The sequence below is a fragment of the Pezoporus occidentalis genome, unplaced genomic scaffold (genome assembly GCF_034315485.1).
Source record: "Pezoporus occidentalis ecotype Australia unplaced genomic scaffold, CSIRO_AGI_Poc_V1 ctg173, whole genome shotgun sequence".
NCBI lineage: Eukaryota > Metazoa > Chordata > Aves > Psittaciformes > Psittacidae > Pezoporus > Pezoporus occidentalis.
The window spans coordinates 1,232,276-1,258,374 of NW_026913565.1; the positions used below are offsets into that span (position 1 = coordinate 1,232,276).

The 26,099-nt window shown below is 38.9% G+C and overlaps 1 long non-coding RNA gene across 1 annotated transcript in view; it reads right to left on the reverse strand.

Moving 5' to 3' along the window:
• The window catches only part of LOC134161430 (uncharacterized), a 69,413-nt gene extending 43,735 nt beyond the window's left edge, over positions 1–25,678 (reverse strand). Inside the window, exon 1 of the long non-coding RNA XR_009963974.1 lies at positions 24,825–25,678. This is a non-coding gene — a long non-coding RNA (uncharacterized LOC134161430). The remainder of the gene's footprint in view (positions 1–24,824) is intronic.
• Between the last annotated feature and the right edge of the window lie 421 nt (positions 25,679–26,099).

A 26,099-nucleotide genomic window follows, 5' to 3' on the forward strand; every position in this document is an offset into this window, starting at 1 on the left:
CTTCCTTCCTCACTGCTCCCCCTTTCTGTTCCTCACCTCCAGATACTTATTCAAAATACTCCTCTCTGAATGTGCCGAGTTTTGGCCTGTGATATATGGCATGCAAATTCCAGCGTACCAAATAAAACCAGGATCAAACTCTATTAAGCCAACACATTTTTTGGGGGTGGGAGGGAGGGGGGTGTCTGACAGATTTTCTTTTTTAGTTCAGTGGACCTACAAAGCATGAAGGGCTAGCAGTTATGTTTCTGACACGCATGTTGGAGTAGTAGCAGGTGGTTTTCAACAAACTCGAAGACTACAGTCTCTTCAACACCACGTAAATTCAAGAGTGTCACAGTGTTGGATGTGTTGGGTACCTGAAGGCTTTCCTCTCCCCAACCTTGCAGACCAATGCAGTCTCAAAAAAATACTGCTGTGTGTACAGCTAAGCAAACACTCAGACTGAACTCACTGAAGGCAGCCACAGAGGTTTAAAGAGACATACTATTAACACAAAGTGCTACACGAACAGCTGGTAAGCCCTCAGAAAAGCATAAACAAACTAATTAGACACAGAAAAATCTTCAGTGTAATGATGTCCATCCACGCATTGTGCCACCATCTCTGATTAGCAAGGGCAAAAAGGAAGCAACACACTTTCAGTTGCAGGCATATGACCTATCCACTACTGACCTTTAAATAGCAGGGTATCTCACATACAGCTATGTGCCAATGTACACAAGCATGCCTGGCTACCCCATTAACTGCATATAAAATCCATCAATGCCTCTGCACAGCCTTTCAACCCCATTCCCTCCCCCCTTTTTTTCTTGACATTTTAAGAGCTGCACAGTCTAAAATTCCTGAAGGAATGTGTGGGAGCACACGTTACCTGTGTGATATTACTCTGATTGTGAAATTTTCAATACCTATAATGGAATACTGAAGACAAGTCATTGTACAAAGCAAAAGCATCTATTAACATTTAGTTAAGAGTTTCTACTGTTGTTTCCAAAAACCTGCAATGTTTAGGTTTTCTGGCACACAAGCAAGACTACTATCCACCTTTTGACTACAAGAGTAAAAATTCTTCATAGCAATTTAACAATTAATGCATCAGACTGGGGAGAAGCTGAAAAGGGAAGAGTTCTACAAGAGCTTAGAGATGACTACTGAGAGATGTTCCACTTTGACAGCAACCATGCATATGGATGGTTGAGTGTCTGTCTACTTTCTGATTAACAGATCTAATTCTGTTCAGAAGGAGGTTCACATCAGCTTCTTCCTTTTCCATTTCAATGATAATACCACAACACAGGCATGGACTAAAGTCGGGTGCTTTATGAGATTTGTGCTTTACATAAGACTTTTCACTGCATTATTTTATTCCTCTCTAAATAGCATATTTATTTGCTTTTCAACTCAAAGGTACTGTCCTAGGTTCAGCAGTAGCAGTCATTTTTCTCCTTCTTAGTAGCTGGTGCAGTGCTGTGGTTTTGACTTTCAGCCTGGGAACAGCACTGATAACACCGATGTTTTTAGTTGTTGCTCAGTAATGTTTACACTGACCAAGGACTTTGTGAGCCTCATGCTCTGCCAGGGAGGAGGGGAAGCCGGGAGGAAGCAGAGACAGGACACCTGACCCAAACTAACCAAAGACGTATTCCATACCACAACACATCATGCCCACTATACGAGCTGGGGGCAGTTACCCAGAAAGGCTAGATCACTGCTCGATCGGGCTGGGTATTGGTGAGTGGTGAGCAGTTGTATTCTCTTCCCTTGTTATTTCCCTTATCATTATTATTATTGGTGGTAGCAGCAGTGATTTGTGTTATACCTCAGTTACTGGACTGTTTGTATCTCAACCCATGGGAGTTACATTCTTTCGATTCTCCTCCCCATCCCTCTGGGAGCCGGGGCGGGGGGAGGAAGAGGGAGTAGTGAGAGAGCAACTACATGATTCTGAGTTACTGACTGGACTTAAACCATGACAGATACCTGCAAGAATCTCCATATCTACACAAGATTTGGTTTTCAAAATAAGACACCATACCAAAGCACCCAGTAAGCACAGCTGCTGGCTCTAGTCAAAGCAGAATCAGAACATAAATGCTGCAGATTAGATCCTGTGCTGTTACACAGTAGTGCAGTTTAGTTTAATCACCTGATTAGTGGTGGGTTTAGTTTAGGTCAGGATGTCCTCTGACACAGATTTTAATGACAAATTAGAGATATAGATAATAATATCACAGTTTTCCAAATTTTGCAAAAGTGAAGTGAGTGAAAATCTAAAGCAAACAAAAAATGGGTTTGGAGTGAATTTAATGCTGATGAAATAACTAAGATTTTCTCCCAGCTATAGGTTTCCTAAACTCAGAGATCTGTGAAGTCATACTTCTATGTTCTTCTTGGTAATGTGAAATATTCTATACATTGAGTTATGTGTAAAAACTACTACTACTACTAACTACCTGCAACTTTTCCACTGACTGTAGGGCACTGCCATTCTGGCTACTTCAGGTGTTCTGCGAAGTCACTTACTGTGCACTGAAATTAAAACAAATGGAAGATTTTAAATTTCACAATACTTCAAGCAGGCAGTATTTTGAAACAGAGACAAGTGAAAACCTTGGATCACAAAGAAGAATACAGGCAGAGGCTCTGTTCCATATGCACCATTAATGATTACACAGCTGAGGAGGGAAATGAAGTATGCTAGCACTGGTAATCTACCTTCTAATGGCAGAAATCAGCATAAATTTCCCTACAGCAGAGGAAAAGCACCGATTTACATCAAACACTGGACCACTTTCTGTGGCCTACAGTGGACCACTCACCCACTCTCAAGGTGTGAGCCTAGGGTATGTATTCTACCATTCACTGGCAGCAGTTGGAACATTCCCTTCATCTTAAAAAGAGAAAATCTTAAGCACCCACTACTGTAATTTTTACATTTATAGTAACCTGCCAGCTTCTGCTTTTATTTAAAGTAAGTTCTAATTGAACATGGGATTTTAGATCTCAGTTTATATTTGTAATAAGAAACGGTATTCTCCTACAGATTTTTTGAGGAAAGCTGAGAAAACACCATTTTTTTTTAAGAATGCAAGTGACAAGGTAGAAAATCCCTTTTTCTTAAGTGCTGGAACAATAATTTAAAACAGAGAGAATGAGAAGCAGTACATGACATGTATTTTCATTCATATACTTGCTATTGTATTTCCACTAGAGTCAGAATTCTAAAATTTGCCCTACGAGTTTCATTATTTCATTTTTAACCTTCAACACTTTATTTTCATATAAAAGATTTTTACAAATACATAATTCCTGTGGGAATATTACCAGTTTATTTGTAAAAGACTTTTTTTTTTCTTCCTCCCCTTGAGTTTTCCATTCTAACTAGGAAATGATGCTGCTAGTATTTGGATGAACTCCAGGAAAAGGAGTAGGCTAATAGCATATGTGCTGGATGAGAAAGGATTACAGACAATGGAATACACTGTACGTGTATGCTTAGTTCAAAAAAGAGATCCTGCTCTTGAAATACTTGAAGTTTTACTGCTGCTCCCTGCTGCTTACTCTAATGAAGACGTTATCATCTTCACATTTATAGATCCTGAAGTATAAAAGAATCAGTCTGCAGGGAAAATATTAATTGCAGCAACCATGCCATACTAGCAGCAGGATTTACCCATACCCTCACTTGTTGGCTCAGTGATTTAGCATACCAGTGAATGTGTAGATTTAACTCACTGCAGATTTCTTGTAAAAGAGAACACTAGATGTTTTCCTCATTCCAGTAGGCTGCACTTGTCCTGCTCATGTGAGAACCTTGTAAACAACACACAGTACTCTAATAGTATGTCTATGGAGATCCCATAAAAAAAAAAATAACTAAGAAAGTAATCCAGAGTATGACATTTGCTGAATTACCCCAGTTTGAGGTTTTCTCTCCTCCTTCCATTTCTCACTCTTTAACAAAATTACTCACTTGCAGTGCCTGGTATTTGCACTCTTCCACCTGGCTATGGAGCAGGAGGTCTGATAGTTGGAACCCAACTCATAGTCAGGATGGAAGGGGAAGTTTTTAATATCCTAAGAAGTGGAAACTCATAGGTTGGGGTAAAGGAAAGTGGGCTCCACAGACTGGGCAAAAAGCCCCCAGCCAATCTCCTAATGTTCTGTGGGGAGCAGGGGCCCAGAAAACAGCACACTCCATTATTGCCACAAGGTTTTCACCTTTTCAGATACACATCTCATATTTGACTGTGATCATCTGACCAGTAGAATACATGAGGACAACAACAGAAGAAATTACAATTGTTAACTTTGGAGTGTATTGCCTCGGAACATAACCCCACGGTCTACAAAATCCACAAGGCAAACAGTCACTCTTCCAAGCAACGGGCAAGTAAACACTCACATGTACTGCACTGTATGGCTCATAGCTATATTTTCAGTCAAATTTTGCTCAAGACTTGATGATTATCAAATACCACATAGCATTGTGGGTTTCCATACATAATACTTTGCTTGTCCAGCAAAATGAATGTATCATGTAAATTTTTGCCACTCTTTATCCTCATAGCCCTAAATAAATTCTATATATCCACTTCCGGCATAATTTTTCCAAGTCACTTCAGTGAAATATACTAAAAACCCCACAATGTAGTACCCGAAACTGAAGATGCTAAATCTCAACTTCAGGAACATGAAAAGACACGAAAGAAAGGCTGGGTAAAGTTTAAGCCAATGGAAGTATGAGTCATTATTATATAACAAGCAAGTTGGGCATGTTCTGATATTTTAAGCTGAAGAAGAGAGAGGTTGAGAGGGGAAGAGAGCATAGAAGTGGGAGTCAACAGGGGAACTGAGGTAAAGTAAGTGGGTATGTAAAAGTTTAGGAGCACTAATAGGAACTTCTATGTTCTCTTAATTCTTGTTTCCCTTTTTTTTTTTTTAAACTAAGGTAGACCTCTATAAAAAAGTTAAATCTATTTTCTTCCCAAGGGATGAAGTATCCATGTAAACCATACCAATGTAATTAATTTTCACTAGGTAGCGATTAGGCAACTTCTAGGTAACTTTGACAAACTTATTCTGTTCATAGAAGACACAGCTGGGTAGAAATTAGTCTCTAAAAATACTTTCACACAACCTGCTTGTTTTCTAGTCACTGTCTTCTTATGTTATGCTCATTCCATCTGTCAATAGATATGAGTCACACATTCGACCTTTCAGTTTCACTTGCGCACATAAATTTCTTCCAATTTCCTGTGAAACAAACACTTTTAACTCTTTAGGGGCACAATTTGCACATTTGGCATGATAGAATGGTTAAGGTAGAAGCAAGCTCTTGGGCTGATATTATTAGCTTTCCAGTCTGCACTACCTTTCAAAAGCAGACAGTGTCTTCAATTTGGTGACCACACTTCTGCCCACATCACCATTTTCAGTGAAAAACTAGCAAATACGTTGAGCTCCAGTTTAGAAACAACAGTCTAACCATATTGTCCTGGGTTCAGCAGCAGCACGACACATTTTCAGAGTAAGCTAAACAGCAGAGAAGCAAATACAAGTCACTCCTGACATTACCAGCCATGATCAGCAGATTCACTGATGGAAAGCTGTAATTTTACCATTTTTACATCTGAATCAGGCAACATTTGGTCCAAAGCTAACTTAAAAATAAAGACTCATGCTTGCCCAAATGCTTCCCACTGACATAAATCATGATGCCTTTACCAACAGATCCTATTTTTCTCTCCCTAAACACAATAAACACCTCCAGTATGAACAAAGAAGGAATACAGCCACAAAGAACACTGCAAAACATGAAAGCTAGAGCAGTATTCTGGAATTTGGGAGTAGATTGTGTTACTCTTTCTTTCAGGAATAGCACACTTAATTTTTCAGGGAGCTTTCAAGAAAAAGGGGAGAAAATAATCAGTTTTAATAAGAACCACAAAGCTGGATTACTGAACAAAAGACCAAATTCAGCACGTAGATCTGGTAAAAGAAAGAGCAAGACCTGAAATGTACAATTTATTGGCAGACCTCATTTGTGAGCTGCTCACTCATTATTATTGAAACAGCAGTTTACAGGCAAGATGCTTTAAACAGACTAGTAGACTCATAGTCTGTTTCAATTAAGCATTACAATGGCATACAAATGTCTGTGGTTTGGCCTTATAGGTCTCTTTTAAAATACACCAGACTCAGACCAACTGCAATACCGTCCCATGAAAACTACTTTAACCATCTAAGCAAACTTACTTTTCCACTAATGACTGAGATTTCTCCATCTACAGTAATAAGAGGATACTTTTAATGGAGACAATAGGATGTCAGGCCTGAAGTTCAAAGCCCACAGTTGCTGGAAAGGATGACTGGATGAGGTATGGCTGAGATGACACTGGAACTGCTCAAGCTCCTGTGCCTGTACACCAATGTGACAACAGCGTGATCAGTGACACTTCAGCACTGCCATACAAGAGAAGTGCTTTAGACAACACTGTAAAATGTGCAAGTACCCAGATGTAGTATGAAGACTGATTTTTTTTGACCTTCAGGATGTCAACATTGAAATAACAGAATGATGACCTGTTGATACAATGGACATGTCTCCCAATCACTTAAGTCTAGTCAAATTATTGAACCCAAGATGACACTGTAGATGCACATATGTGGTCTTTTTGTTAAAAACCTATTCCTTCCTTGCAGGCAACACACACTCCAAGGATTAATTTTGGTGACTTACCCTCATTGTCAACTTAAGGAAACCAATTTTTCTTTTTTTTTTTTTTTTTTTTTTTTAATCCTAAAATTAGCAACAAGCCCTATTAGCCACTGGGGCTATTGGTTTGTTTCATTAGGTGGGGGTAGGATGAACTGTGGGGTTTTTGGTTGGTTGGTTGGTTGCTTTTTAGTGTCAAGAACTATGCAAGTTGCATTTGTATACTGATATTTTGGTCATTATGTGTCTTTAGGCTAAACTTACATTATCATTCTTCAGGCTTTTCATATTCATTAGTTCAGATAAACGCTTGCCATTGGCACACTGTTAGCTGATAGTAACACCTACTGTGTAAAAAAAAAAAAAAAAAAGGAGCAAAATCTGTTACATGATGGCTCCAACAGGCAGCTTTTCTGTGACAAACAGTCTTTCAAAAATGTTATGATCCATTTACAAATCTATACACTGCCTACTGTTGCTTTCTTAAGGCTTCAAATCAGCATATTTTCCTCAGCTTCCAAAAGCATATAGAATCATAGAATAGTTAGGATTAGAAAGGACCTTAAGATCATGAAGTTCCAAGCCCCCTGCCGTGGCCAGGGACACCTCACGGTAAACCATGCCACCCAAGGCTCTGTCCAACCTGGCCTTGAACACTGCCAGGTTGAACAATGCCAGGCAACCCATTCCAGTGCCTCACCATCCTTACCATAAAGAATTTCTTCCTTTTATCTAACCTGAACTTCCCCTATTTAAGTTTTAATCCTTTACCCCTTGTCCTACCGCTATAGTCCCTAATGAAAAGTCCCTCCCCAGCATCCTTACAGGGTTCCTTCAGACCCTGGAAGGCTACTATGAGGTCTCCACACAACCTCCTTTTCTCCTGACTGAACAGCCCCAATATATGTCTACTGTTGCCTAAACATCTCACTGAAGTCAGTTGGATTTAGAAGGTGACTTTCATAACTTGGTGTGACAACACAGTAACCTAGCCAGACTGTTCCAAAGTCAGCGCATATTTACTTCTCCATAACACACCAATCTTATTTTTTGGCAAGACCAGATTCTTATTTCACAAATCAGGCAGAGAAAAGATAAGTTATATACATTCACAGTATACATTAACAAAGAGAAATTAATATGAAGATCTCAAATGTTTCACAGGAAACTATCACAAAAATTTATTGTCAGCTGTGAAATTATGACCTAAAATACAGATGCTGACTCAAGGATAATTTAAAATACATCTAGGTATTTTTACATATTTTAACCTGATGTATTTTTTTTTTTACATACTTTACATATTTTAACCTGATGCTACTTTACATATTTTAACCTGATGCCAAATTAGTTTAAGTCAGTGGGATTTAGATTAAAGTCAATCAGGAGAAAAAAAAAAAAGCATTTCAAAAGCCCAACTTCATTTTCTTTAGTTATTAGAAAAACTCAAGATGACCAGTACAAGCAGAATGAAAGAATCAAAGATAGTCTGCACTTCTCTTAAAGGGTCCTTCACAGAAAAGCAGCAAGTGATCCATACCTTGCTAGCAGTGATATTAAGGACGAAAAATCTGTATTTATGGATTCTTTACCAGATATGCATTTGCATCAGGTCACTCATCACATGATATAGATTTTTCCACAAATCTGCAGAGGTCTGGTGACTACAGTCATCTTTTATTTGTGCTGGATAGTTCCCAAAGGGAAGGCAAAATTTGCAGCAGTCTTCAGTCTTTTGGACCGAAATTCATTACCGTCATTTTCCATGAAGTTTCTAAAAAGGCTGAAGTTTAAAAAAAAAAAAAAAATAAAACCAACCAACCAACTCCCCAAAAACAAACAAACAAACAAAACAAACCCACAAAACAAAAACCATAGGACTCTGTGTTCATTCCTTCCAGATAGTTACTTATCAAATAGGACCGTTCCAAAACAATCAAGAATTGACCAGGTGTTATTGTCACCAATATTTTCCAGCCACAGTTACTAGAACATTTACTAAGTGATTGCAAACAAACAAGGAATAACCTGATCGAAGCATCCAGACGGGAACAAATTTCACATGTTTTTCACTTTCTGCAGGTTGTTGCGGAACCTTAACTTTAACCAAATGATATGAAATGGGAATAGGCAGCTTATGATTTAGCACACCAATATGCCCAGACACCTTCATCTGTATGCTGGCAGAGTTTTACAGCTAGAAGCTGCATTAAAATTGATGAAAGACAACATAACTTCTTGTTGGATGATTCTGTGCATCTTTGAGTTGACAAAATAATGCAGCATTCCTAATTTTTCTTCAGAGGAAAGGCACCCAATATTTTCCTTGGTTTATTTAATAAATGCCTTTGCTCTAGATACCTTGACTTCCTGTTTTGATGCAGTTTCACTGTTTCCACTTTTAGTTCTTTGCATACTGCAACCATAAACCCAGTGATTAAGCCCTGTTAATAGCAAGTTAGTGACACAAAATTATTTGCTAGAATTCAAGGGCATGGGAGACATTTAAAATCCTTCAAGTTCTGTCATTGCAGAAGTCCCAGAATCACTGAGGGTTTTAAAAATCATGCACTAAACTGAATAAGTATCTTAGTGATTAATTATTACATATACAAGACCATGTTACACTTGTGTGCTTGATATACGTGTACAGGTGCACTGCAGAGTAGGAGGGTAACATGCATGTTTGCATGGCAGAAAGGATTTGTTTTGAGTTGGGGAGGGGTTGCAACTGCTCTGGATTGCTTCATTACACAGCAAAGTCAGTTGTTCTGTTAGTGCTAATTAAGCCTTGGGGAACCATTTGTTGAGGTAGCAGGAGAAAATTTGGATGAGAGCAAAAAAAGGAATTTTAATGCCTTAATCCCAAACAGAAGCAGAAGCTTTCAAGATCTAAACTTCTGGGATTGCAGCATAGGAGCTCAATGACTGATCCTGCAAAGAGTAAGAACCCACAGTTTTCACAGAAGCTTACAGACGTTTACACCATGTTGTACGATTGAGCCTTTTAATGGAGGTCCGTTAGTACATTAAAATAACTTTAATTATCTGCATCATTTTATATAGTTGTACTATTACAGAAGACTCTTCTGTTTGCCAGGGTCACATTCAGGATTTTATGGTTGTATAGGGAAGTACCATAGGTAGTGGGTTTTCATTGCTAAAGATTTTTCTCTTAAATTTTTTCAAAGGCTTGTTACCAAATGAAGGAACCATCACTCTTCCAGCAAAGTAGTTCCTACAGCAACTATTTAATTTCAGTAAAAATCACGCTCACAACATCTCAAGAAACAATGCTAATCCAATAGGTAGTTCTGCTAGATTACTGAGCTAACATACAAAGACTTCTCTAAAAAGAGAACATCCTCACTGTGAGAGCAGTCTCACTACCCTCACAGTAAAGAACTTCTTTATATCTAACCTAAATCTCCCCTATTTAAGTTTGAATCCATTACCCCTTGTCCTATCTCCACAGTCCCAGATGAAGAGTCCCTCTCCACCATCCTTGTAGGCCCCCTTTAGATACCAGAAGGCTGCTAATTAGCTAAAAAGTAATTCTAGCTGGAGCAGCATGACCACTAGCAAAAGAAACCCATCAAACCCAAGTGAAGAGACTGAGCCTTTGTACCTGATAAGCATGAGAAGCGAGGGGGACCTTTAACCAATAAGGGGTGGAATACTAATTAACAAACAAATTGTGTAACTCTCAACCAATGGACACTGATTTCTTTGACAAAATGTAATAGCTTAAAGTTACAATCATTGGGGTGCTTGATTTGTGGAGACTTCCACCAAGCACCCTAAACAGAATAGACTGTTTCCTTTCTAAACTAGACTGTCTCTTTGATTAGGAAGCCCCAAATCGGCAATAGCCCTCAGAGCAACAGCACTGAAGCCTGCAACCCCATGCTGTCATATTAGCTTGGATCAAAGATGGACTGCTAGCACAGGAAACACCTCATCTTTCACCTAAATGTGAATTGGGGGGATGGCTGCTTTTTCTTCTAGGTCATAACTTACAGAACTGAGAACAGATAAAAGGCAAACAAGATAAAAGACTGCTTGCCTCTTTGCTGGCACAAAAAGTGGCAAATTGGAAGGCTGTCTAGGGATGAAGGAAAAAAAAAAAAAAAAAGAGCAAGAGTTCCCTGCCAGGGGAGGCAGAGGGGAATGAAAGGAAGAGAGAAGGTCCTTCCCAGATTGGCTATCTGCTTAAGAGCCGAGAGAAACAGAACAAGCTGCTATGACATACAAACACTACCTACTTTGTTATGGACTTGCAAGGGGTAAAACCAGAGGAGAAGCTTATGGAATCATCTGCAGGCAGGCAAGAGAGATGCAAGTATACAAAGATTTGTGTATTTTGGGGTAGCGTTTTGCTCATATAATGTTTTAAAACACTGGAGATGAAAAGTATCCCTTCTTTTAAATTCCCAAGAGTCTCAATACTTTATAAACCAGAGAAAGACATACATCAGAAAAATAAAACTGGATTCTCTGCTGGGAAACATCACAGCAGCAGGTAAAAATAAAAATTCTGGTTTTTAAACACAGTCCCTGCCCAGTTTGACTTCTCAGAAGCCTTTAGTTGCAGAAGAACAGAATACATGTGTTTTACAAATACATGTGTTTTACCAAACCCCATTCTTCCATTAAGTATCCTCTCCCAAGATTCCATGAGTTTTCCACCATTTAGAGTTTTGCAGTCTTCCCACAAATCTCCATTTCTCTTCATTACTCTTTCTGACATCCCCTATCTTTCTTCAGTCCCATCCAACCAACTCCTCTGCATCTATTTCTCTCTGCAATTCTGTCATTCCTTGAGTTTGCTCATAGTCACTGTTGTTCTTTCCTCTCAATTTGCATTCCTACATGCACCTCTTGCACATTAACCTTCTCCCCTCAACTTCCTCCTGCTGCCTCAAATTGTAGCCATCCTTCCTTGAACCAGCTTCTCTGCTCCTTCAGGGAACAAAGCAGGAAAGTGACCATCTTGTCTAAATTCAAGCAAAGTTTTGCTTCTCAGAGGATGAAGGGCGATTGTAATCATTTAACAGCATGTTGGAAAAGTAGTCAAGTTTACTAGCGAAATAACACTTTTCTGTTCTAAGCCACAGTGTATATATTTGGAATTAAGAAGAAATCATTAAATGATGGATGTGCACATTTAAATAACGTTTTATTTTTTCTGAGGAGAAATAAACCAAAACCCAAACACACACACACACACACACACACACAAAATAATCATAAACCACCAAACCAAAAAACTCAAACCCAATCTTAAATAACGTATGTTCAACACAGACACCCTCAGGAGCTTAGCGGCTGCTCAATAGATGTCTCTATGCAATACAAAACCACCCAAACAGATTTCCTTTAATGTGTCTGAGAAACCCTCAAATACATTTGGGGATTCTGCTGTTAGCACCTACAGGCCACAATCTGCCCAGGCAGAACAAAACAGCAGCTTTTGTTTCAGCAAACAAGAGGCTGTTAAGCTAATGGGCATAGCTAAAGTCAAGAGTTTTAGGAAAAATAACCGACCCCTCTCCATGAGGCCCCTCCAAACCTCCTCAATCCCTCAAGTGTGTAAGACCTGACTCACTGAAAAGCCCAGAGGATCTACTTTTAAATAATTTCAACTCATCATCAATTACCAAAGGACTTGTTATTAAATATATTTTTTACACACAGATTGTTCTCTAAGTTTGGGAAGTGTGATACCTGTTATGTGGAAAAGCTGAATTCTTTTGTCAAAGGAAAGGATTGATGCACTCTTGACCATGAAGTGGTCTTCTGAATTTCCAGGATGTTGACTACCTTTTAGTTGCCATTTCCCCCAGAGCCCAGGCTCATAAAACCCAAAGGCAAAAATGGTAATCAAACTAAATCACCAGCTGCCTCAAGAAAGCAAGCAAGAGCTAGTGTAGAACTCCAGCATTGAGAGCAGTAGTGTTATTCCTCTAAGCAGAAAAAATACAACCAACAGGAAGAAAAAAAAACAATATATATTAAAAAATCTGGTTACTCCATGGGTTTTTTTTGGAAATTAATTTAATACTGCTTTTTGCATCTGAATTTTCTGCCATGTAAATCCTTCTTCGAAGGTTCAAATGACCCACAATTATTCACAGACTTCTATACAAAGAGAAACTATAACTCAAACACAGCCTGAGGGATAAAGTCTTTTAAACCAACATTTAAGATATTAACTAACACTCTCAGAAACCATTTATCTGTTTCAACAGATCAAGGATAACAAAGGAGTATGTAACAAGCCAACAGATAACTGAAAAACACCAGTAAAGCTAGGTAAGTTACGAAGTTTACCCAAAAGAAGTTTGGCATAAACGCCCATTCTGTTCCCAGAGTTAGAATTCAATAGTTCAAGCCTATTTCGAGTTCAGCAGTTTAATTGTGTAATTAAAATAATGAAGTAACTGGAAAAGTATTAAACATTTCTGTACCTCTTACTTTGGGTTTATAACTCTCTTTCCTAAGACTTCTTCTCCCTTAAGTATCTCCTTTGATCAATAGAGCATTTTTAATTTTAATTTTTAATTACACATAAGACTTGGGTAAAAAAATCCAACGATCAACCCTGAGCTCTAACATCACGGTTCATATATAGCTGAACACTTGCCCTCTAGCCTAGACCAAGAAAGCCTGAAAGAAGAGATGGTAAAGATGAAAATAAACTACTGATGATTAAGCCTGACGTAAGGTTAGAGCACTGGTGCAGGTTCAAGGCAGCAGATTCAGAATGTGATATACTGAAGATGTACCAAGGCCTAGAAAATCTGCAGCGAGTGGTAGGTGAACCAGAATATAACTGCATATCCAACACTAGCTAGATTTATCTTGTCACCCTCACTTTAAAATTAGAGGTTTTAAAGAGGAAAAGCTAGTACCATCAGGAGTTAAAGCTAGAGGTAAAAGCAGGGTTAGGATCAGCTGAAGGACTGTGTTTATAGCAAAGCCTTTTGAAACACTGCAAAGGTCATGCGCAGTAGACAAGTGAGTTAAGACGTTGATATAGAGACAGGCAAGAAGTATGGGTAAGATTTGCTGTTTAAGAGAGCACAGGCTGAGAGAAGAGCCAAGTTGTATAGAGGCCCTGGGCAGCTTAGGGAAATACTAGAAATAAAACACAGTTCATGGCATAGTCTGGCATTGGGTGTGTTAAAGACAGATTTGACACTGGTTTAGAGTTGAAACATAAAGCACCTTGATCCCCAAACTGAAGTAATCACTTCATCCTACAGGAATCTTAAAGGAGATCAAAGACTACAACTTCAAAGGCTACAAAAGGTTTTTAGGATCAGCCCTTGATTCTGAAAGCTCAAACTGAACAAAAATCAAAATACACGGACAAGAGTAACACTTACTACTTAATCCATAGGATAAGCAAGGGTAATAAGGAAATATTTAAAATAAAATTTCAGTTCAGACATAGCTGCAAAAAAGAATTCTAGAAGAGTCAAGAGATTAGGATGAAAGCTATGAATCACTTGGGATCTGGATTATGTCCCTTGCAGGCCTCTGTTCCATAACCAGTTCCTAGGTTATGTGGCTATACAGTTTAGGGTGGGAATAGAGTTAAGGGTTCAGTGACTAAGACCCAGATTTATATCATAGTGCTGGAAAGGCCCAGGTCCACAACAAGAATTTATACTGGCAGAGGAGTTTGAGATAAGCAGAAATCCCTTAGCTTGGCTAAGAAAATAGTGGGAGCTTCCTTAAAAGATTTAAGGCACATACAAGATTGTAAATGGGTTAAAACTTAAACAGGGGAAGTTTAGATTGTATATAAGGAAGAAGTTCTTTACTGTGAGGGTGGTGAGGCACTGGAATGGGTTGCCCAGGGAGGTTGTGAATGCTCCATCCCTGGCTGTGTTCAAGGCCAGGTTGGACAGAGCCTTGGGTGGCATGGTTTAGTGTGAGGTGTCCCTGCTCATGGCAGGGGGGTTGAAACTAGATGATGTTAAGGTCCTTTCCAATCCTAACTGTTCTATGATTCTATGTTGAAGTCAATGACTAGCACTACTAAAGTATGTTAAAGACTTTTTTCACCTTTACAGGTGTGCTGGGTTCAGCAGTAGCAGTCATTTTTCTCCTTCTTGGTAACTGGTGCAGTGCTGTGTTTTGACTTTCGGCCTGGGAACAGAGCTGATAACAATGATGTTTTGGTTTGGTCAAGGACTTTGTGAGCCTCATGCTCTGCCAAGGAGGAGGGGAAGCCGGGAGGAAGCAGAGACAGGACACCTGACCCAAACTGACCAAAGAGGTATTCCATACCACAGCACGTCATGCCCAGGATGTAACTGGGAGGGACCCGGAAGGGCTGGGAGACGACAGAGTTGGAGGAGGTATGGGTAGGTGCTTGGTCGGGCTGGGGGGGGGGGGGGGGGGGCGAGTTATCAGTCGGCTGGTGGTGAGGCGATGTATTCTCTTCTCTTGTTATTTCCTTTATCATTGTTATTACTGGTGGTAGCACTAGTGATTTGTGTTATACCTTAGTTACTAAACAGTTTTTATCTCAGCCCATGGGAGTTGCATTCTTTTTTGATTTTCCTCTCCGTCCCTCCAGGAGTAGGGGGAGGGGAAGAAGGGGGGGAGTGAGTGAACGAGCCCTCTGCCTGGTTTTAAACCACGACAACAGAAAACATTCATATTAAAATAAACATGGAAAAGTAAATAATAACATTATAGCCAAAAGTAACGAGACCAGATTATCTCCCTGTCTAAATCAGAAGACTTGAAATAATACAGGTGAAAACAGGAAAAGGAAGCACTGCAGGCAAAATTATCTGTTTATTTTAAGGTTTGGTGGTGGTTGGCTTTTGTTTTGTTTTTTAACTCAGGGAAGCAAAAACAGTATGCATTGTATTGTCTTTCTCCTGAAACACTTTATGGATTTTTTCCCTCTACTTTTTCCATATGTTATAATTCAATTTCATATGAGGATAAACAACTGTCATTGTCTATATTCTGTTCATAACTAAAACACAAACTTGGTTTTGTATTCAAGTCAATCCTAACAGAGAGGAAGCATTTAGAAATAATTCCCAGTTAAAAAAAAAGTTAGTTTTATTCAAATACCATAACATGCAGAAAATATTTTATTAGTGTTCCATTTTGTCTCCTCTGTATCATTTAAAAACTGTTTATTGAGGAAGGGTACTTTTGAGAACTTTTAAAGGCATAATTCTTGATTTAACAAGATCTAGAATAAGCACTAAAGATTTGCACTACCTGAGGTCTTACTAGACTATAAAACTAGATCAATAAAATATTAATCTTTTGAACACCATATAATCAGGAAAATATTTTAAAGAAAGGAGTTAAAATAACAATGTTTCCCACACCCACAGTAGAATATATTTCCATTTAAAGACTCAGTCCAAAAGTAAAATATTTTGAATTTGTCATATATAAGCAGTCAGGTATTAAGTGTTTTACTTCATCTGGATGATAGTATCACCAGCTATATTTTCTGTTTTTCTGCTGCAGGAGGCTTTCACTGGGAATTAATTTGTTTACCTACAGCACACAGGTGGCTGAAGGCTGTTTCAGTTACATAGATGGCAACTGTACCAGGCCTCAGCACAAAGGCAGGCTAGTTTTTGATGAAGTGGTTTTGTCCCAGTAATCCTCTGTCTCAAAGCTTCGTCCCCCACATCACCATTTCTCCACCTACATAACATTTAAACAACTGATGAATCACAAGAGCTCATCACTCCATAGCTGGCAGCATCTCCCAGACACATTGCACAGCTGTAAGTGGCCACACAGCTGCTCCAAGTGGCCACACAGCTGCTCCAAGTGGCCACACAGCTGCTCCAAGTGGCCACACAGCTGCTCTAAGGAAGGTTAGACTTGTATTTCATTCTACTTTACTGTCGTGGGCTAGGTTACAAGCTACAGAGGCCATCATGAAAGCTATCAAGAACATTGAAGAGAGGGGTAATCTATAATCACACCAGCTGAAGATGACACAGGACATCCCAGATAGTACTTTTAGCAAGACACAATGAAGTGGCTTCACTTTCTTCTAGGCATCTACTTAGGAGATTAGTAGAAAAACCAGCAGTACCAAAGACCACATTTTCCCTTGCATACTCCTATAATGAAGAAGGCAGCTGAGATGGAATGAGGAGGAAAGAAATGCAGAGGAAATCCCATTTTGTAAGTTTTATAAACTGGTTTACTACCTTGAAATAAATAAATAAAAAATAATCACACTGACAGCTCAGTCTTTTAAAAACTGAAATGTATGAAGTTATGGAAACACCTAGCTGCTTCTCTCAAGAGGTTTCATGGATAAGCCAGACAATCTTGTTTTTCAGTGCCTATGATAGAGCCTGGGCAGTTCATGGCACTGCTCCATTAACATCTGGCTACTGCCTCATTGATATTCATTGCCTGCAGTCGGAATAAGATGCTATTCCTGATCAAATAAATGTTAAGTCACAGAAGACAGCTGATTTCTCTTTTTCCCCTTCTCCAGTCAACCATAGCCAGCAATTCAGAGGAGTGTTTTGTTATTTGAGGAAATGAGTCTGTGGCTATTCAACAAACAGTAAGGACCCCAAGAACACCTGAACAAGATGCTGCTTTAAAGCTTCTCTATAAGTAAGCATCCGAGCACTAGCTTAGGTGCTTAAAACACAGTATGTGCATGTCCGTGGTGAAACATCATTACTGCAGAGCTAATCTAAAGGGAACAAACTAGGTAAGAGGTCAATAACGAGGCAAGTTCTCCAAGACTGACTCATTTACACAGAGGGTTTTTTTTGCTGTCCTGCAGCCAGTGCATAAAATTGAGAAGTAGTTATGACTGTACACTAAGAGTACAGCTGCATGAATAATCATTCTCTCTCTGAAATGGGGGGATTAACCGGATAACTTGGATACTAAGGGTAAGGTTTGGCTTTATGAGCCAGATTTAAGGCAGCTTGGCATCTGCCTCACTTCAGAGGCAGATTTCTGTACGTTTTAATACAGAAGTAGAAAGGGTTTATGCCTTACACATTTTCTCTTTTGACAGACATAACTACAACTGACATCATCCACTGCTAAACCCTGGCTCCACTAGCAAGAACCATTTAAATTAGCACTAGTCCTGTTCCTAAGCACAGGGACTTGTTTCTGTGCAAGACAGAATCACACTCCAGTTGACTGTAAGAAATAACTGTTTATTACTTGACTAACATCTCACATGAGACACTGGGTAGACCCTGAACATCTCGAGAGCATTCCTTCAAGTAACAAGTTGTTCAGCTGTTTATATTCCATGGTTTTGCCTCTGCTTTCAAAGTGGGAGCCCCAGATTTGGAGGTGCTACCACCCAAGTGAATTCCCAGTGCCAGAACTCCAATATTTATAATATGCAATTATCCTCTTCTCTGGAAACAGGAGGAGAAACAACAGCAAGGTCATGCATTGCCACAAAGCAGCACAGAAAATGTATCAAATCTGAAAAGACAGCCTAAGCCGTCTGACCTCTCTGTTCACAGTGCCAAACATCTCTCTCACTGTGCTGTCTCCGAGGGAAGCATTGCTGGAGAAGCCACTTCACACCTGCAGAAATATCTCTGTTGAATAATGGGGTGGATAAAAACATAAAATATTTTATTGCTCGGGTTTTCTCACAGAGCCACTATCTGGCTGCAGGGCACTTCCACCTACACATCAACATAAGAAAGATCCTGCTGTGAATGTGCTGTCCTCCCCCACTGGGCAGGAGTAATGGGAGAGGGGAATTCTTCAGTTACTACTCTGCCTAACTGGAAGACAGACATTCTTGTAAAACTGTGTGTGGGAGCATTTCACAGTGAAACCAAAACACTGTTTAAAGTAAATTCAGGGAACTACTTCTCATGCAGTGCTGTTACATGAAAAGATGAGGGTATTTTATTATATACACACAAACTGCCAGACACCAACACCACTGCAGTGCCAGGTTGCCACCAGAGAGCTTAATCATACCTATTATTAAGGCTGTGGACCAAGTCATACCTTCACATGCCAGTCCCAATCTACCCCTTATCAACCCAAAGAGCTGAGGGCAACATGTACCTTGTTGCTTCAGCTTCTACGTAACTCTCATAGCCCAATTTAAGTCTTGTTTGGAGATGACACCATCAGCTAGCATAAGTCTGTGTGGCACCCTTGACTTTCTAATCATACCAGATTTATGCTGATTAAAAAAAATTAACAGAGGCAGCGTTACAACACTGCCATACCATCAACAAACTTCTGTGCCAAGTCTGTTTAACAAGAAAAATTCATTGCACCTAGCTGCTCCATGCAGCATCAGTCCAAAGACATACTGAATGCAAAAGAGGTCTTACTACAACTATGAGGCACTACATTTTTAAAAGAGCCATATGGTAGGTACGAAGAGTAACATGCAATTGTTTTGTTTTGCAAGTTTTATCCTCAATATGACAAAATAATGAAGATTTACTCTCTGCCTTAGCCCAAGTTGACAAAATGGAAATGCTTGATGTTTAATATAATTGATTTTCCACCCACCAAGAAAAATAGTTAAACACTAAAAATCAATGCCGATCTCTAAACTCCTACTTTTTTTGGCTCACGTTTGGCTGTTGCATAACAAGTTATATAGAAAAGCGTCAAAGTGAAGGGAAAAAAGTAGCAAAGGAAATAATGTGGTCAAGACCATCATGCCCTTCATAATAAACACTAAAGGCATCAAAATATTAATGACAGAATAATTCTCCTTGGCATTAAAAGTACATTGGCTGTACAGGACACTGGTATCTTAGAGTCATCCTGTATTCCCACTTCATACCAACGGGAAACAAAATTTACAGCAATGCAATCCTGTGAATGCCAATAGAGCAGAACTGAAGCTTCATACTCAGCCTGAGCAAGTGTAGCTACTGCTTACCTATAATTTCTACTCTTCCATTAAGCCTCTTCATGCCTCAAACATTTGCAGCTACTCCCACCCAGATTAGTGGGAGTATGAAGGCATACAGATTAGTGTTGCCAGAAAATATTTAAAGAAAAGTTTTTTAAACTCTTGTACCATTGCCACACTATGTTCTTAGGGCAATCTAAGAGAATGACAACCATGGGCATTGCATACACACTCAGGTACTGTCTATAAGGGAAGCGCACTCAGTGGGAGCCAGTTTCACAGTTTATATTCAAGATGCTGTTACAAATGAAAAAAATATGAAATAAACTACAAATAAGCATTAGCTGTTAACATTACAGTGAACCTTTAAAAATATCAGGTCACACAAGCTTTATGTAGAAAGTGCTATATACTCTACCCAAGTGCATACCACTGTTTCATCTAGCCAAGCCAAGAAAAGCTTCATCTTCAACTATTTCACAACTTTGCAGCCTTATTTTTCTATGGAGATATTCACTGCTTACACAAAGGAAGCTCATACTCGCATCACACACTAGACACACAGGTCAAGAAGTATTCCTGAAGCCAGCATAACCAAGTGGACAAAGTCAGGCTTTTCCTTTATTATCAGCATTGGATAAAGATGCTTTTAATTTCTATCAAACATTTGAGACTTCTTTAATAATTCATAACTGGACACAGTTAATGAAATGACCTACTGATTGTTCTTTGTTAACCTGTGTATTAACTAACCATAAAAAGCTTTGGCCTAGCAGAAAACATCCCAAATTCTCTCTCTTTAATCCTCATGGAATGTAGCAAGTTTTCTTTGTCCCTCAGGAAGACTTCTACCCCAAAGCAGGAGTTGCAGTGCTGATAACACCGCATTTAATCAGACAGTGTGCTCTCCGATACACAGGGCACAACTCTTACAGTTTCCTACCAATACATAAATTTATCCTTAAATTTGAACGAAACTACTAATGGCCTGTGCAGTAGAACTTCTGCACTTTTTGGTTTACAGTATGTAAAATCAGTTTTATGGAAACAATCACATGATGGTGTTGTCCATAGCGCTTAGTGATTAGGCTGTAGGCACACAGTCACTTCTTAACTGGCTACAAGGATACTATAGGCTCTCCAGCCTATCATAGCTTAGGAAAATGTGCTTAGCTATATTTACCTCTGTGAAACTGCAGTTCAATTCATATTTGAGTTCAAGTTCAAGTTAAACTAGTTAAGAACACAATAACAAGCTTCTCTTCACTGAGGCAGACTGCTCCAAGTGATAAAGTAAACCTTAAGGAGTCAGGGTCAGTGGAACTGAAAATTGGCTTTACACTTTCTATCCTGAGCCACCTTAACTACACCACTAAAACAAACACACAAAGCTAATATTCACATCCAGCAGAACTAAGACATCTTTTTTTGCTTCTATTTAGCCAGGAGGTTGGTTTTTTTTGGTGTTTTTTTTTTTTTTTGTGTATGAGGTGCACTAGTCATGAAATTATATTATAAATTATAAAATTCAGACACAATACTGTATTCTGTGCTCCACATTGAACTGTGTATGTAGCACTGAAATAACAATTCATGTTGGTCAGTTATAACATTATATGCATGAAAACTGCTGCTCAGAATAAATCTTGTGTTATCTGGATTGACATGGAATAAAGGCTTTAGTTCTGTAGACATCCTGACATTCTACACCATATTAAATAGACTTAGTTAACACCATAATGAAACTTGTGCCATACTTTCCAACACTGAGCAGTTCCATCCTAAAGATCTTACCAGTGAGAGCAAGACGGTTTGATCTGTCATTTTCTCTCTGCCAAGACCAGCAAAGTCACATATCTCCACTGTGCTAAGGAAAACTATAAACAAAGGCACTCTTTGAGCCTGAGAGCAGTACTCCCATTTATCTATACAGGGAACTAGGTCAAAGAAGCCCCAAGGCCTCTCTGAACTACGTAAGCAAGCAGAGGCCCATAAAGGGATATTTCTGCAGCTGAGAATCCCTTGTGCAAAATAACAGCCAATTAATAGTCTTTTCAAGACACACCCGTGCACTGGATACAGGAGAAAAGGACAATGTCCAAGTTACTCCTTAGTTCAAGAAACATCCTGTTGGCTTGCTAAGTTAGTTCAAGGAGAAGAAGGGAGTCTATACAAAAGAGAGCCCAGTGGATACCAGAGGAGAGCCACAGGCTACTATTTACTGCCAGCTGTAGCAAACAGCCAAGCATTTTACCTATTGGGGACTGAAAGGAGACCAAACTAATTTCAGAATTGTTACAGTCCAATTATTGTTTGGTTGCAGTGTACTATCTCAAATTCTAAATACAACCTTGCAGCTATATGTTTCTATAACCCACTGCCAGTCATGGGCCAGCCAGTCATCTCCAACTATATTTTCTTACAGCAGATTATAACGAATCAGGAATTTCATCAGACAGTTTATCAGAAAGATAGAAGACGAAATTTCTCTTAGATGCAACATAGAAACCACTTGCTTACATACTATTAAGAGTGCATATATACAGGAAAACAAATAAGAAAGAAACAAAATACAACCTGGCACAAAGGAAGAGACAATTCTCTTAAAGCTCAGCATCCAGGAGTGCTTCAACCCAAATAAATGTTGTACAAAAACAGGACTGCAGCTTGGGAATCACACTGCATTTATGGAAATGATACCAAGGCGTTCAAATTTCTCCATTTTCTCCAGGAGCGCTGCTTCCTACATACTAGAAAATTGTATCAATAAACAAACCTTTTCCAGCCTCCAATGAAATGTTTAGGAAATCTTAGCACCAGGGCTTACTCTGCCTTCTCAATTCTTTTCAAAAATACTATTTCCAGAACAACTAGTTTCAGCTTCCCCCATGCTTCCCCAATTTTAAAAGACTTCTTATCACAATTTTATGTCCAAGTTAATTTACAAATGCACAGCGGGGTGCTAAGAGAACCAATCCTTAAGACAATGTTTTTTTTCCGAAAAGCTATGGGATTGCTTTATGTAAGAAAAAATCCCATATACATTGTAGAATACATAGGTATAAATACTTGATTCAGCAATTCTATAAAAATTAAGAAGTTTATTTTCAGGGAGAGTGATAAATACCAATTTCAATATCAGCATAATTCATGCAAACATTTACTTATTAATTTTTTTAATAAATTAGCCTTGTGAAGTACATCTTCCCACATGCCTGAGCACAAAACTACCATAAAAGTCTGTCTTTGATGATTTTGGAGAGCACATAATTGCACATTACAGATGAAGATGCAGCAATAACAAAACTCATGACAGGCTTGTACTCAGATCATTCTAGCCCATGGGCCTTCTTGATGCAATTCACATCCCTCTGCTGCATCTCCTCCCTGGAAGTTCTAAGTAGTACAACTGCTTTCTCTGTCAAACCTGAAACAACCTTCTCCCTCTGAGCAACCCCGGTGGCTCTCTCTAGATACATCCAACGTAAGTTAGGTTTTAAGCACAAATCTTCCCCATGTATTTCTGCTTGCCAATGCTGGAAAAACAAGAGGCCAGCAATCCAGAGTGCATCTGGTAATGCCATCCTTACTGTTTAATAGGCATACCACACTAGAGGTGACACCCTAACCCTGGTGCCTTTCCCTTATGCTAGTTTCCAAATATCTGTTTAACGTCAGGCAACATAAGATCACAATTAACATAACTAGTACTTTTTGGTTTTACAGGAATCTCAATGCCAAAATATTGCATAGTAAACTGATCAGCCCTCTATGCACACAATATGCTGGTTTATAGGAGTACCTATTGCTTTGCATCAGTACCACATTCAGCAAGCACTAAAACTAGCTTTATACATTTAAAGTACTTTTAAAGAGCTTAGAGCAAAATGCACTTCCCCCAAAATAAGACAAAGAATTTAATAATCATGCCTTAGAGCCTCATAGCTATGTAATTTTCCCCCAAAAAATTTGTATATTAAAACACCACTTCATCTCCAGAAACCATGTTGAAGCTCAAACAGGTACAGGGCCTCCCTATGCCTTCTCACATTATTATTAGTTAGTATACAAAATCTGCCTGAGTCTGGGGACAAGGCATTTTAAGAAATCAGGTACTAATAATAATCACAAATCAAAGCCCAGGGACATTCTGAAAACTCTACATATTGTTTAAACTGAATTTCAGCAATATTTTGAAGGTGTAGAAAAACAGCCAGCTTGTTCTTCTCAGCCTCCCTATCCAGTCTAACACATGACCTTTTCCCTTATATTTATCTTTCTGGAACACTTGTCCCCCATTACCTCAGCCCATCCCAAAACCCTGTGGCAACATCCCTATTTGCAGCAGCCTTATTTTTTACCTAGTTTTTGGTGGGAGTTGGACCTGAATTTTGGGTTTCTTTCATGTTAATTTCCTCAAGAAAGAAATTTTCTCCTATTAGTATGAGCAGGGCCTAGCACAGAGGATTCTAGACTGGATAACCTCTGCATTGTACTAAATAGCACATTTTTATGGGTTAAATTAATGGGAAAATGGGAGTAAGAGCTCAGTATAGTAAAATAAGAGAGAGAAATGCCAGTTAAGAATCCTACTGTGCCCACACAGAGGAGTACACTAGTGGGCAATTAATATAATTTCTTTATATTAGAGGTGGGGTGTGTGAACAATGGAATAACACATTTATGCAGTTTTGATAGGCAATGTCTAGAAGTAAATATTTGTAGGCTATCAGCTTAGAAGAAAATAAGATATTTCAAATGGAGATTATTGCAGATATGAGATAAATAAGGGTGTGCAAAATGAACATTTGTCCAAATCTATAGGAATTACATAGTCAGAAATCTCCTTAGACAGAGAAGATACCACAACTTCTCCCATTAGCAGTACCAGTTCTATGTGGATAAAAGGAGTAAGTTACCACAGTAACTTTTGCTAGCTTATTTTTAGATATAACTTGAGCAGCAACACCATACATACTGGAATACAGCATGCCACTAGTAAGTTCCTACATCCCTGTAGAGCCTAAACCATGAGGGCAAGGACTTAAATAGAACATTATGTACAGCAGCAAGCAGAAGAAATGTGTTGTAAGAAGACAGGTTAACCATAGTATGCCTTACAATGAGCCATATAGTAACTAGATCAATAATAATTAGGATCTGAGAAGTACAAATTACAATAAGGAAAGGTAATAATGGATTACTTACCCTGGTATTGTAGCTGCTTCAAGTTCCCATCTCTTTAGCTTCATAACTGCAGGTACATGACACAGAGCAGTCTGCCAAGCATATCACAAAGTCCAAGTTTTCAGGAAATAAAGCTGCACAAGTAAAACAGTACTTCCCCAATTGTTCATTTATCCAACATTAAGACAGGAAAAAATCACATCTGTTAAGACTGAACTCCAAATTACAAACTACAAGAACAAAGCACAAAAGAGTACTGTCTGTGTTCACATGTTCTGCAACCTGACCCAGGAGATAAATTGGTTACAGGTGAGACTCCTCAGAGGCCCTCATCAAAGGAACCTGCTGAGCTTCACCAATGCCTCTTATTTTATATACTGGGGCTAAATCAAATATCTGCTCCTAGTCTCTTGGTTTTGCTGTTGAAAGCACAAAGTTCTACTATTCCCTTCTCCTTATCAAATCTTGGCATCAAAAAAGTTTGAGGTTTAAAATGAAGCCTACAAGACTTTTAAGTTACAGTATAGAGAAAATAATAATAAAAAAAAAACAAAGAAATGCGCTTCCAGGTATGTCAAGGCTCAGAAAAAAAAAGGAGAGTTTTGCTTTGGGTTGTGTGCTTTTTAACATTATAACCTTTATATCTGACTACTGGCAATGTTCTCTGATTCCACACAGTAAACACATACAGACCCCACACACACTCAAACTCCCTTGATTCAATTTACAAAGAGATGAAGAGCTTGACATATTCAGTAGATTTTGTTCCTGGTCAAAATCCTTCTGAAGTAATGTCTAAACTTTCTTGCAGCTAATATCTCAATAGTCTGTCTGTTTAGATTTTCTGTACTCTTACCACAGATTAAACACTCAACATCTAGGCCCGTGCAGCCTCAGAGCTCCAGTTCTGCACTTGCAAAACTGGTGCCAGGGAGTGGTAATCATATTTCAATGACGTTATTGACTGCAAATAATTAAGCCAAGCATGACTGATAAAGCTTCACTAACCACTTCTATTTATAACACAGCACCATTCCATACCCATTCAGATTTAGCTACATGTGGTTCTTGTGTGAAGCAGGGCTTTACTGCCTCTTAAGTCTTGGGGGCTTTTACAGTAAGTGGGAATTATTCTTTCATAACTGGTCATAATGCCATTTGGAAACTTCTCAAAGCTTCTGGGATTTTGGGAGACTGCAACAGAACGTTGTTGTTTGCAAGCAGTGTATTTTTCATTTTCTCGGTTTGGATTAACATATACTGCCATCATGTGGGCAGAAGTAAGAAGAAAAAAGA